Here is a 12,596-nt window from a genome sequence, read left to right on the forward strand (position 1 = left end):
AAAAAAAAAAAAAAGTTGCAGCTGTTTTGTTGACATTCTGAATGCTTCTAAGTAAATACAATTTTTTTTTTATTAGTATTGTTGTCCTTTTCATAGGTCTGAAATTTTTCTTCTTGAGGGGAAGCTAGTCTTTTTGCTTTTGCCCATTTTGAATCACGTGAATTATTACAGTGTTTATCCTTTCATATAGTTAGCTAATAAAAAGCTTTTGTCTACACACCCTGCATATCATAATGGGGGTAAAGAAGTTGAGATAGTTTTCATCCATAACTAAAGATCCAAAATCTTGATCGGTTAAGAAATTTCACATAGCCCACTTATATTTACAAACTAAAGAGTAATCGATCTACTCACAGCATGGGACTATTAGAATCAAACATTTTGAAAGTCTGTCCTTGAAGGACTAATAGAAAAGTATGTTCTAACCTTTACATGAGGACTCTATTCTTTAACTCCCATTACCATGTAATGGCAGTTATATTTTGCAGTTCCCACATTAAAGAAGACCTGAGAATGTATCCCCAAAAGCGTGAGCTTAAAATACAAGACTGCCGTATTAAATTTTTTGTTGACATTAGTCTCAGTGAAGACTGAAAATGCTGGCTATACATGTGTTTTCCCGTTAAATATGGACTGCTCAGGAAACGAGACTTTCCATTAAAGTATTTTTAATTCATTGGGCCAGCTTTTGAAATAAAGATACCACATTCAGAATAGGGTATATTTTCCTATATTATGGTTTGCCCCTTTATAAATCCAAGTAGATAGGAGGAAAGAGGACACTTAAACTTTGCATCTCGGTATGAATTATTCAATTTATTTGGATGATTTTTCTTTAAAACCCAAACTCATTCATTAGTCATGTTTATCTGCTTACCAGTTTAGGGAACAATTTGGCAATTTTGTGGGTTTTGAGATTATCGTTTTCTTAAAGTGCCAGTATTTTAAAATAGCGTTCTTGTAATTTTACACGCTTTTGTGATGGAGTGCTGTTTTGTTATATAATTTTGACTTGGATTCTTTCCATTTGCATTTGTTTATGTAATTTCAGGAGGAATACTGAACATCTGAGTCCTGGATGATACTAATAAACTAATAATTGCAGAGGTTTTAAACATTAGTTAAATGGCTTTCACTTAAGAATTTTAAGATTTTATTATATATTTTTAAATCTTGTTTCTAATACCTCTTAGCAGTACCTTTTAAATAAGTATAAGCGCTGGCAAAGTTTTTCCCTTTAAAAATACTCACTTTATGCTTATAAATAGGTTAATGGGCTGATAAAAGTTTTTGTCAAACATTGCAAGTACTCTTGGTGCTATATATAAATGAGGAAAAGCTAATTTTACTTTCATAATTTAAACAAGATTTTTAAAAAGGTACATGTAAGTGAATAGGGTTCATGATAGGCTGCAATTGTGTCAACATCAGATTTTTTTGTCATGGGGAAACAAATGAATCAATCTGATTTAGATGTAAGTTTCTACTCTGTGGACATCACCATTGTCAACATTAGTTAATTCTGATCCATTTAGAATGAATTCTGGCTAAAGAAGACTTCGTAACTTTAGTAGGTACATCGTGACAAATACCATTTTTTTAAGATGTTGAGAATGGGAACAAAGTTTTTTAGGGTTAATTCTTGAACTGACCACAGATCTTAAGAAAATGGACAAAACCCACTTTAATCTGAAGACTAGTAAGTTGGTTGTCTAAAACCTCAAGTAAATGGAAGTGGGAGGCTTATAAAGTGTATAGGAACTATTTTTATGCCAAGATAGTTACAGTGCTGTGGGGTGTAAAGACTGTTGACATCAACAAAAGATAAAACAATCTATAATTAGTTGGGCCAGCTTTTTAAATGAAGATGATTTTTAAAACTAAGATGTATAAATCAGTTTTTTTTTTGTTTTTTTTTTTTGCATTTGAAAGATTGGCATATGGTGTATTGATTAACTAGAGTCAGATTTCCCAACTTTGCTGTTCAAAGGTTGAGAACTATTGCTGATAAGTTACCACAGTTCTGATGATCGTCCCATCACAGTATTATTGTTTGCTGTATTTATTAATTTTCTTAAAGTGAAATCTGAAAAATGGAAATTTGCATGTCCTGTGTACCCCAGAGGTAATGATTAAATGATAAAGATAGGAAAAGTGTCCATGTGACACAAACTGCTGTTCAACAGGCATTTCCCTTGCTATCCAAAGAATTGTAACCATTGCTCAGACACTAGGATTTGACTATGCTGAAAACCACAGGAGAGACAACAGTGGCTTTTGACTGAAAAGCATGGCCACTACCTTGCTTGACATTCCATAGTCCTTGATGAAAGTTCACATTTAGGTCTGCTTGATACAACACACCTCCTGAAAGGGTCTGATAGCTTTCAGTACCAGTCAAGACACTTCTGCATATGATGGTAAGGTATCTGCAAATTTGTACACACCGAACACAGCTTAAGTCTTTGAATTAACTTGCTAAAATGTGAGCCATTGGCTACTAATTAAGGTGTCTTATTAGGGAGTGTGGTAATATTTGAATTTATTTTTTATATTTGTGCTTTGTGTCACTTTCAAATGACCCTTGAAATGCCTTTTCAAACTAGATAAAAGCCAGAAAATGATTTGATTGGCTATCTGGCAAAAGATGGAAGGTGGTTCATTTTCTTGTCCTCTTTTAATACCAAGGCAGTTCTAACACTTGCCACAACTTGGGAAATTCCCTGAGTCTACGCCAAATTGCTTCCAGAGTAATGAGGCAAAATGTTACTCTGTTCTAGGATTGCTCTAGGATTGCACAATACGTCATGACAGAAACGCCATACGACATGGAATGACACAAACATAGTATGCCACACTCCAGAATATGTAATGCTCATCTTCCAGGGGCTTTCAGTCTAAGACAAAAATTTCTACCAGGAAGAAATGATAGATGTCTTCAGGCACATCCATTGATTTGGACCTTCTAATTGAATTTTTACTTATTTTGACATGGGGCCTTGCTATGTTGCCCAGGTTGGTCTCCAAATCTGCTCAGTTCTCGCACCTCAGTCTTCCGAGTAGTGGGGATTACAGGGACATACCACTGCTTAAATAGTTGAATTTATTGGGCATCCACTGAAAAGAAGGAAGTAGGAATAAAATCTGCAATAATAATAAACCTGTAAGTGAGCATGAGCAATGGTGGGCAAGGGTATGCCGTCTCTGGAATCCAGAAATAGAAAATCAGTGGAAAGTTAGGCACAGTGGCTCACACTTATAATCCCAGCACTTTGGGAGGCTGAGGTGGGAGGATCACTTGTGGTCAGGAGTTTGACACTAGCCCGGGCAACATAGTGAGACCTCATCTACTAAAAATAAATAATTTCGTGAATATACTATCATTTTAAAATCAGTAGAAAAGGGATTAGAGAGATCCTTATAAATTATGTACTCATTCATTTTTCTCTAGTCACACAATTCAGTCCTGTAAGTGACAGTATGGTGCTCCATGATACATATATTTTCTTTTTTCCATCTCGCTAGTATATGATCCACAATATTTTTTATCATTCCCTTACGGAGGGACATTTGGGTTGTTTCCTATTGTTTGCTATTTAACAATACTGCACTGAACATCTGTACATTTCTCTCAGGCACGTGTGGGTCTTCAGGTACCTCAGAAGTAGAACTGCTGAGTCAAAAGACATTTGCAGTTAACATTTTGGCAGATACCGATAAATTGCCCCCTTTACCCTGCAAAAGCTGTATTTATGCTGTGAAACATTTTAACAATGATTTTGCCAGGAATCAAGATTTTTACTGGTTTTCTTTGGCTCTTTGAGATAACTTCATTTTTAAAAAACGAGAAATTAAAATATTGAATGAAATACTGTCATTTGTCCAGAGCTCCCTGACCAGAATAAGAAACAGGCAGAATCAACTGAACGACTCTAAGGACAAACCACTGTTTTATTTAAACTGCTAAACTATTTCTCAAACTCCTGGCCTCAACCTATCCTCACTCCCTCCTCAGCCTTGTTGCTGAGATTACAGGCGTGAGCCACAGTGCCCAGCCTAAACTGCTAAACTGTTTCTCTAAATAAGGAATCCAATGTGCGAAAATGAGGAGGTTCTTTCCCATTTTGATATGCTTTATCCTAAATGGAAGTATGTGGTAGTTTTTCTGTTTTACTCTGGGGAGGGGTCTTTTCTACCAGAGATTGTATGTCAATCTTATAGAAGCCGCAGCCACCAGTCTTAGAAAAGCAAGTCTGGCGATAAAGTACAGCAAAAGGATAAGAAATGTGTGGCCCAGATTCTAGGTATTAGGAGACAGGTATTTGGAAAGGCAGAATGGATTCTGAGCATTTGCCTGAAATGAAATAAAGTTCACCAGTTCCTTGCTGGAGATGGTACTTGACGGTAAAGGACACACTCCAAATGTGCTTATAAACGAAACTGTATTTACATGCTTAAAGTAAAATTAAGCTTAGTTCCTTAGAATTACATAGACTCTCTCGTTAGAGGCTTTACCACATTTTGTTTCTTAGCTTTTGCTTTTTGGGTTTTTTCTCCCTTCTTTTCACAGGTGTTGACTGTACCATAGTTTTGTTTATTGGGTTTCAATTAGAGATTATTTTCTAAAGTGTTCTGAAAATAACCAAGTAATAGAATATGAAGGCCTAAAATAAGGATCTGTTGAGTGTGAGAGAATGCTCCTAAAGATAAACAAGATGCTCAGTTGCCACAGCCCCAGGTGCCACTGTAATCCCTGGAAAAGATGAAGAGTAAGAACTTGGAGGCTACTTAGAACAAAGATATTGTAGCTCCCCCACCCCTACACCGCAGCCCCCACTTCCCCAGGATTCGCTCTGCCATCTGGAATCAGCCTGGCTGGGGCTTGGGCACAGGGAATGGGGCTCAGAAGCAGAGAGGCTGACTGGAGAGCCTCTTTCCAGGGAGGAACAGAATAAGTCATAGCACCAGTGTAGGGTCCTAGCATATTAGAGGAGAAGGGGCTCTAAGGGCCACTGCAATCTAATCTGTGCATTGTTACAGAGTGGTGGACAGAGGCCCATAGGGATTCAGAGACTTTCTCAAGGACAAACGGCAGTATCAAAACACTCTAGCAGCGCCAGGCTCACAGTAGGTGCAAAAAAGATGTGAGCTCTTTCCCCTTCCCTTAAGGATAGCAACAGAGAGGCTGGAAAGCTTCCTCATTGCCCCTCACTTCCAGGCCTGGGTTCTCTTTCTATGGCTACAATTGTTACTATGCTAGGTTAGCCAGTGCATTCTGCCATCACTGAGGTTCTTCTCTGGCTTTCTCCTTTGAGTTTACTTGGACAGAACATTTCTGAACTGAACCGAACCAAACCAAACAAAAATACTCCCCATCATGTAGAAAGTTACAGGCTATCTGATTCTAAAGGGCTGGTAAATCACCAAAAGAATGGATGTTGCTTAGGACTGTAGCCTGATCTTCTGGAAGTAGAAGGAAGAAGCAATATGCTACACACCATGACAACTTTTTTGAAAAACTGGTTGCCCTTATTATGAATGAAACTTACATTATTGAAACAAAATAAATAAGAAAATAAAAATCTATAATTCTACCAGTGAGCAAGACTATTACCACACTATGTGCCCTTCCAGTTTCTATATACAACATGTATTTATATATATATATATATATATATATATATATATGTATTTTAAAAAGTGAGGTGAAGCTGATATAACATAAAATTAACCTTTTAAAGTGAACAATTCAGTAGCATTTAGTACATTCACAATGTTCTGCAACCATCACCTCTATCTAGTTCCAACATGTTTTCATCACCCAAAAAAGAAACCCTGTACCCATTAATTTCCTCCCCACAGGCCCTTGGCAACCGCCAATCTACATTGTCTCTAGGGATTTATCTATTCTAGATATTTCATGTAAATGGAATCATACAATATGTGACATTTTGTGTCTGGCTTCTTTCACTTCATGTAATATTTTACGGTTCATTCACATTTATCATGTATCAGTACTGCATTCCTTTTTTTCTTTTTCCTTTCTTTTTTTAAATGAACATCCATGTTCATTGCACCTCTATTCACAATAGCCACAAGGTGGAAACAGCCTAAGACCTTATCACTGGATGAATGAATAAAGGAATTATGGTATATACACACAACAGAATGTTATTCAGCCTTAAAAAGGAAATGAATGCAGCTGGGTAAGGTTGCTCACGCCTGTAATCCCAGCATTTTGGGAGGCTGAGGCAGGCGGATCAACTAAAGTCAGGATAAAATTAATTATGTCTGTTACCCAGGTTGGAGTACAGTGGCATAATCATAGTTCACTGCAGCCTTGAACTCCTGGGTTCAAATGATCCTGCTACCTCAGCCTCCCCAGTAGCTAGGACAATAGGTACATGCCACCATGTGTGACTAATTTTTTAACGTTTAGTAAAGATGAGGTCTTTCCATGTTGCCCAGCCTGGTCTCAAACACCTCCCCTCAAGCCATCCTTCTGCTTCAGCCTTGCAAAGTGCTGGGATTACAGCTGTGAGCCCCTGTACCCAGCCATTCATTCATTCCTCTTTTTTTTCTTTGGAGATGGAGTTTTGCTCTTTGCTCTTGTTCCCCAGGCTGGAGTGCAGTGGTGCGATCTTGGCTCACCACAACCTCCGCCTCCTGGGTTCAAGCGATTCATCTACCTTAGCTTCCCGAGTAGCTTGGATCACAGGCGTGCACCACCACGCCCAGCTAATTTTGTATTTTAGTAGAGTTGGCGTTTCACTATTTTGGTCAGGCTGGTCTCGAACTCCCGACCCAGGTGATCCTCCCACCTTGGCCTCCCAAAGTGCTGGGATCACAGGTGTGAACCACTGCACCTGGCTGCGTTCATTCCTTTTTAAGGCTGAATAATATTCTATTGTGTGTATATGCCATAATTCCTTTATTCATTCTTTCAGTGATGGGGTCTTAGGCTGTTTCTACCTTGCGGCTATTGTGAATAGTGGTGCAATGAACATGCATGTACATGTATTTGTTTGAGTTCTTGTTTTCAATTCTTTAGGTATATATCTAGGAGTGGAATTGTCGGGTCATATGGTAATTTTATGTCTAACTTTTTGAAGAACTGCCAAACTGTTTTCCACATTAGCTGCACCACTTCACATTCCCACCAACGATGTATGAGGGTTCCAATTTCTCTACAACCCTGCCAGAACTTCCTATTTTCTATTTTTTAAAAATTAAAGGCCAGGCACGGTGGCTCATGCTTGTAATCCCGACACTTTGGGAGGCTCAGGTGGGCAGATCACCTGAGGTCAGGAGTTCAAGACCACCCTGGCCAACTTGGTGAAGGTTCATCTCTACTAAAAATACAAAAAATTAGCCAGGCATGATGGCGCATGCCTGTAATCCCAGCTACTCGGGAGACTGAGTCAGGAGAATTGCTTGAACCTGGGAGGCAGAGGTTGCAGTGAGCCGAGATTGAGCCATTGCACTCCAGCCTGGGCAACGAGGGCAAAACTCTGTCTCAAAAAATATAAAAATATAAAAATAAAATTATAGCCATCTAGTAGATGTGAAGTGGAATCTCATTGTGGTTTTGATTTGTCTCCCTAATGACTGATGATACTGTCTTTTCATGTGTTTATTGACCATTTGTATTTTTTTGAGAATTCAAGTCCTCCATCCAAATTTAAATTGAGTTGTCTTTTTGTTGCGTTGTGTTGTGTATATATATATATATATATATACACACACACATATATGTTTTATAAAAATCATAATAATTTACAAATATTGTATTTATAAGCTACTTTTTCTGCTTAACAGTCTGTCTTGAACAGAAGTCTATGTCAGCTGGGTGTGGTGGCTCACACCTGTAATCCCAGCACTTTGGGAGGCCAAGGTGGGCAGATCACTTCAGGCCAGGAATTCAAGACCAGCCTGGCCAACATGGTGAAACCTTATCTCTACTATAAATCCAAAAATTAGCTGGGTATGGTGGCACGTGCCTATAATCCCAGCTACTTAGGTGGCTGAAGCACAAGAATTGCTTGAACCCAGGAGGCAGAGGTTGCAGTGAACTGAGATGGTGCCACTACACTTCAGCCTGGATGACAGAGCAAGACTCTGTCTTTAAAAAAATAAAAAACTCAGCTGGGCACAGTGGCTCACGCCTGTAATCCCAGCACTTGGAGAGGCCAAGGTGCATAGATCACCTGAGGTCAGGAGTTGGAGACCAGCCTGGCCAACATGGTGAAACCCTGTCTCTACTAAAATACAAAAATAAAATGGGTGTAGTGGCGAGTGCCTGTAATCCCAGCTACTCGGGAGGCTGAGGCCGGAGAATCGCTTGAACCCAGGAGTCAGAGGTTGCAGTGAGCCAAGATCAGGTCATTGTATTCCAGTCTGGGCAACAAGAACAAAACTCTGTCTCAAAATAAATAAATAAATAAATAAAAATAAATTTTAAAAAGTCTATGTCACCATATATTCTTATTTTGCTGGGCATTAATTTTAGTGCATGCATGATATTCCATTGAATGAAGGTAAAATATCATAAATTATTCAATCAATTCCATATCATTAGACATTTAGACAGTTTACTATTTTTTACTGTTACATATAAGGTTAACATGACTAACCCTTCTTCATGCCCACAGCTTTGCCCATAATTATTTTATTAGGATATAGATATATTCCTCAAAGTGAAATTGCTGTATCAAAAGATGAGCCAAATGTGGTGAATTTTACCAAGTTACCTTTGGAAAGTTTTCACCCAAATGTAACAACTTTTTAAAAGGCGATTCAGGCAATTTTACATATAAGGGATACAAAATAGGGTCATGGTTTCTAGATTTTATCAAGGCTCAAGCCTACAACAGTGGGGGGAATCGTGAAAGGAGTAAACCTTCAAAAGCAAGCAGATAAAAAGCCTGAAAAACCTGGAAAACCATTGGATTGAAACGTCCATTCCCTTTATGCTTCTGTTACCTTACTACTTTTCAGGCTGGAGATTAATAGAAAGAACTTTTATATCCAAGTAATTGCAGAACTGCAAGAAGTGAATGCCTAGATCAATTGGAATGGTTACAAAAACTTTGAAAATTTTGCAAGAGCATTAGAGATTTTTTGCTTTTCAATTCATTTTGTCACTGTACTTTGTAAAAACCTACATAATCTCCAAAACTTACTAATTAGCAATTGTATCAGAATTTTTTTCTTTAAATAAGGTTAAATAACATTTTCACATCCTGTTTTAAAACCAAGCCATAGGTCAACATTCTTTCAAGGCATACATGTCTTATTTAACAGTGGCCAATAGGCCAACATGAAACTGAATTAATTATGTATAATTTATCCTCTAGACAATCCCATAGGAATCTTTTTCTTACCTTGATGAGTATTGGATCTTACCCTACACAGGTCACTGAAAAGCAGTGTAAATTTCATGGTTTTTTAATTTTTTCTTTTTTTTCTTGAGATGGAGTCTTGCTCTGTCGCTTGAGTGCAGTAGCATGATTTCCACTTGCCACAACCTCCGCCCCTGGGTTCAAGCGATTCTCCTGTCTCTGTCTCCCAAGTAGCTGGGAATACAGGTGTGTGCCACCATGCCCAGCTAATTTTTGTATTTTTTAGTAGAGACGGGTTTTCACCATGTTGGCCAGGCCGGTCTCAACTTCCTGACCTCACATTTGAGGTCACCGGCCTCAGCCTCCCAAAGTTCTGGGATTGCAGGAGTGAGCCGCCACACCTGGCCTCGTATTTCTTTTAAAAACCTAACTTTTAGAAGGCAACATTGCAAACTTTTTTGTCTGAATTTATATATATTGAGCTTCTATAGATAATTACAATGTACCATTAGAGGATATTGACTTTATTTCTAAAAATTAGATGGAGATATTATTGTACAATAGCTATATTAAATATAAATGTAAAACTTGGAAATTTTTAATAAAATTGTTAAGGCCCTAAGGGTTTTTAAATAACTGTATTTAAGAATCAACTGACCCAGGCTGGGCACGGCAGCTCACGCCCGTAATCTCAGTACTTTGAGAGGCCAAGGCGGGCAGATCACTTGAGACCAGGAGTTTGAGACCAGCCTGACAAACATGGTAAAACCCTGTCTCTACAAAAAATAGAAAAAATTAGCCATGCCTGGTGATGCATGCCTGTAATTCCAGCTACTCAGGAGGCTGAGGCAGGAGAATTGCTTGAACCCAGGAGACAGAGGTTGCACTGAGCTGAGATCATGCCATTGCACTCTGGCCTGGGCAAAAGAGCAAGACTCCATCTGAAAAACAAAACAAAACAAAAATAGAATCACTGACCTGGAAAAAAAAAAACAGAGACACTATTTTTTTCTTTATTATTTTTTGCTATGTCTTCATTTTTAGGTCAAATCTATTTGTTCTTACCTTTAGGTCCTAGTAGGCTTAAAATAGCAATGCTTAAAATCTCACTAAAAAATCATCAAAATATTTCCCTTTTGTTTTATTATGAATAACTCTTTTTGGATGTTATTTATTATTATTATTTTTTTTTTGATGAGACGGGGTCTTGCTCTGTCATGCACATTGTAGTGCAGTGGCACAATCATGGCTCACTACAGTCTAAACTTCCTGGGCTCAAGCAATCCTCCTACCTCAGCCTCTCAAGTAGGAAGTAGGTAGGACTACAGGCATGCACCACTATCCCTGACTAATTTTTGTTTTTTTTTTTTTTGAGACGGAGTCACACCCTGTTGTCAGGGCTGGAGTGCAATGGCATGATCTCGGCTCACTGCAAACTCTGCCTCCTGTATTCACATGATTCTTCTGCCTCAGTCTCCCAAGTAGCTGAGATTACAGGTGCACACCATCACAACCAGCTAATTTTTTGTATTTTTAGTAGAGACGGGGATTTCACCATGTTGGTCAGGCTGGTCTCAAACTCCTGACCTCAGGTGATCCACTTGCCTTAGCCACCCAAAGTGCTGGGATTACAGGTGTGAGCCACAGCATCCAGCCCTAATTTTTTTTAAATTAATTTTTGTAGAGCAGTCTTGCTATGTTACCCAGGCTGGTCTTGAATTCCTGGCCTCAAGCAATCCTCCCTTCTTCACTTCCCAGGGCATAAGTCCACCCTCACACCATTTTTTTTTCCAGGGATGGGCAGCTCCGCTGCTAAATGAGCTATGTTGTGATTTCACAGCAACAGAGTTACAAGGAGTAGCTTCTACTGTCAGAAATCCAAAGGAATTCCTAAAGCTTATTCTCCACCCAAGGGCCCTGGAACCTGGGTTTCCATAGCTTTTATTCTTTTTTCTTTCTTTGAGACAGAGTTTTACTCTTATTGCCCAGGCTGGAGTGCAATGGTGTGATCTCGGCTCACTGCAACCTCCGCCTCTGGGGTTCAAGCTATTCTCCTGCCTCAGCCTCCTGAGTAGTTAGGATTACAGGCACCTGACACCACACCCAGCTAGTTTTGTATTTTTAGTAGAGACAGGGTTTCACCATGTTGGTCAGGCGGTCTCGAACTCCTGACCTCAGGTGATCCACTTGTCTTAACCTCCCAAAGTGCTGGGATTACAGGTGTGAGCCTCCACTCTCAGCCTCCATAGTTTCTTTTCTCATTAATTCCAGGAAAGGCGGCAGTTAGGTGAATAATGAAAATTATCAGATGACAACAATCTTCTTATCTTCTAGTCAAGATTCCTTTCTGGGGCCCAAGTTTAGCTATTATAAAAACCAGAATAAAACCCATTTGCCATCACTTCAGAGAGTGCCAGGAAAAAAGTCTAAGGAATGCTTTTATTTATTTATGTATTTATTTTTCATTTTTGAGACAAAGTCTCACTCTGTTGCCCAGGCTGGAGTGCCATGGCTCAGTCATAGCTAATTGTAGCCTCAACTCTCTGAGTTTAAGTGATCCTCCCTCCTCAGCCTCTTAAGTTGCTGGGACTGCAGGTGCACACCACCATGCCCAGCTAATTTCTGTATTTTTTGTAAAGACAGGTTCTCTCCATGTTGCCCAGGCTGGTCTCGAACTCCCCGGATCAAGTGATCCTCCCATCTGGGCCTCCCAAAGGCCTGGGATTACAGGCATGAGCCACTGCACCCAGTCCTAAGGAAGAATTTTTTTTTTTTGAGACAGAGTCTAGCTGTGTTGCCCAGGCTGGAGTGCAGTGATGAGATCTCACCTCACTGCAATGTCCATCCCACACCCCCGAGGAGTTCAGGCGATTCTCCTGCCTCAGCCACCACAATAGCTGGGATTACAGGCATCTGCCACCACGCCCAGCTACTTTTTGTATTTTTAGTAGAGATAGAGTTTCACTATATTGGCTAGTCTGGTCTTGAACTCCTGACCTCAGGTGATCTGCCCTGGGCCTCCCAAAGTGCTAGGATTACAGGCTTGAGCCACTGCACTCAGCCAGGAAGATTTTTAAACAATAAACTAGCAAGAGGACTGGTGAGGTGGCTTACACCTGTAATCAATCCCAGCATTTTGGGAGGCCAAGTTGGGAGGCTTTCTCCAGCCCAGGAGTTCAAGGTTGCAATGAGCTATGATTGTACCACTGCACTCCAGCTTGGGTGATACAGCAAGACCCTATCTCTGAAAGGAAA

General features: G+C 39.5%; 1 protein-coding gene across 1 annotated transcript in view; it reads left to right on the forward strand.

The window, feature by feature from the left end:
* Positions 1 to 12,596, forward strand: part of HMGB1 (high mobility group box 1) — a 22,596-nt gene that overhangs the window by 5,004 nt on the left and 4,996 nt on the right. The window lies entirely within an intron of this gene.

This window comes from Cebus imitator, unplaced genomic scaffold (genome assembly GCF_001604975.1).
Source record: "Cebus imitator isolate Cc_AM_T3 unplaced genomic scaffold, Cebus_imitator-1.0 Scaffold103, whole genome shotgun sequence".
NCBI classification, from domain to species: domain Eukaryota; kingdom Metazoa; phylum Chordata; class Mammalia; order Primates; family Cebidae; genus Cebus; species Cebus imitator.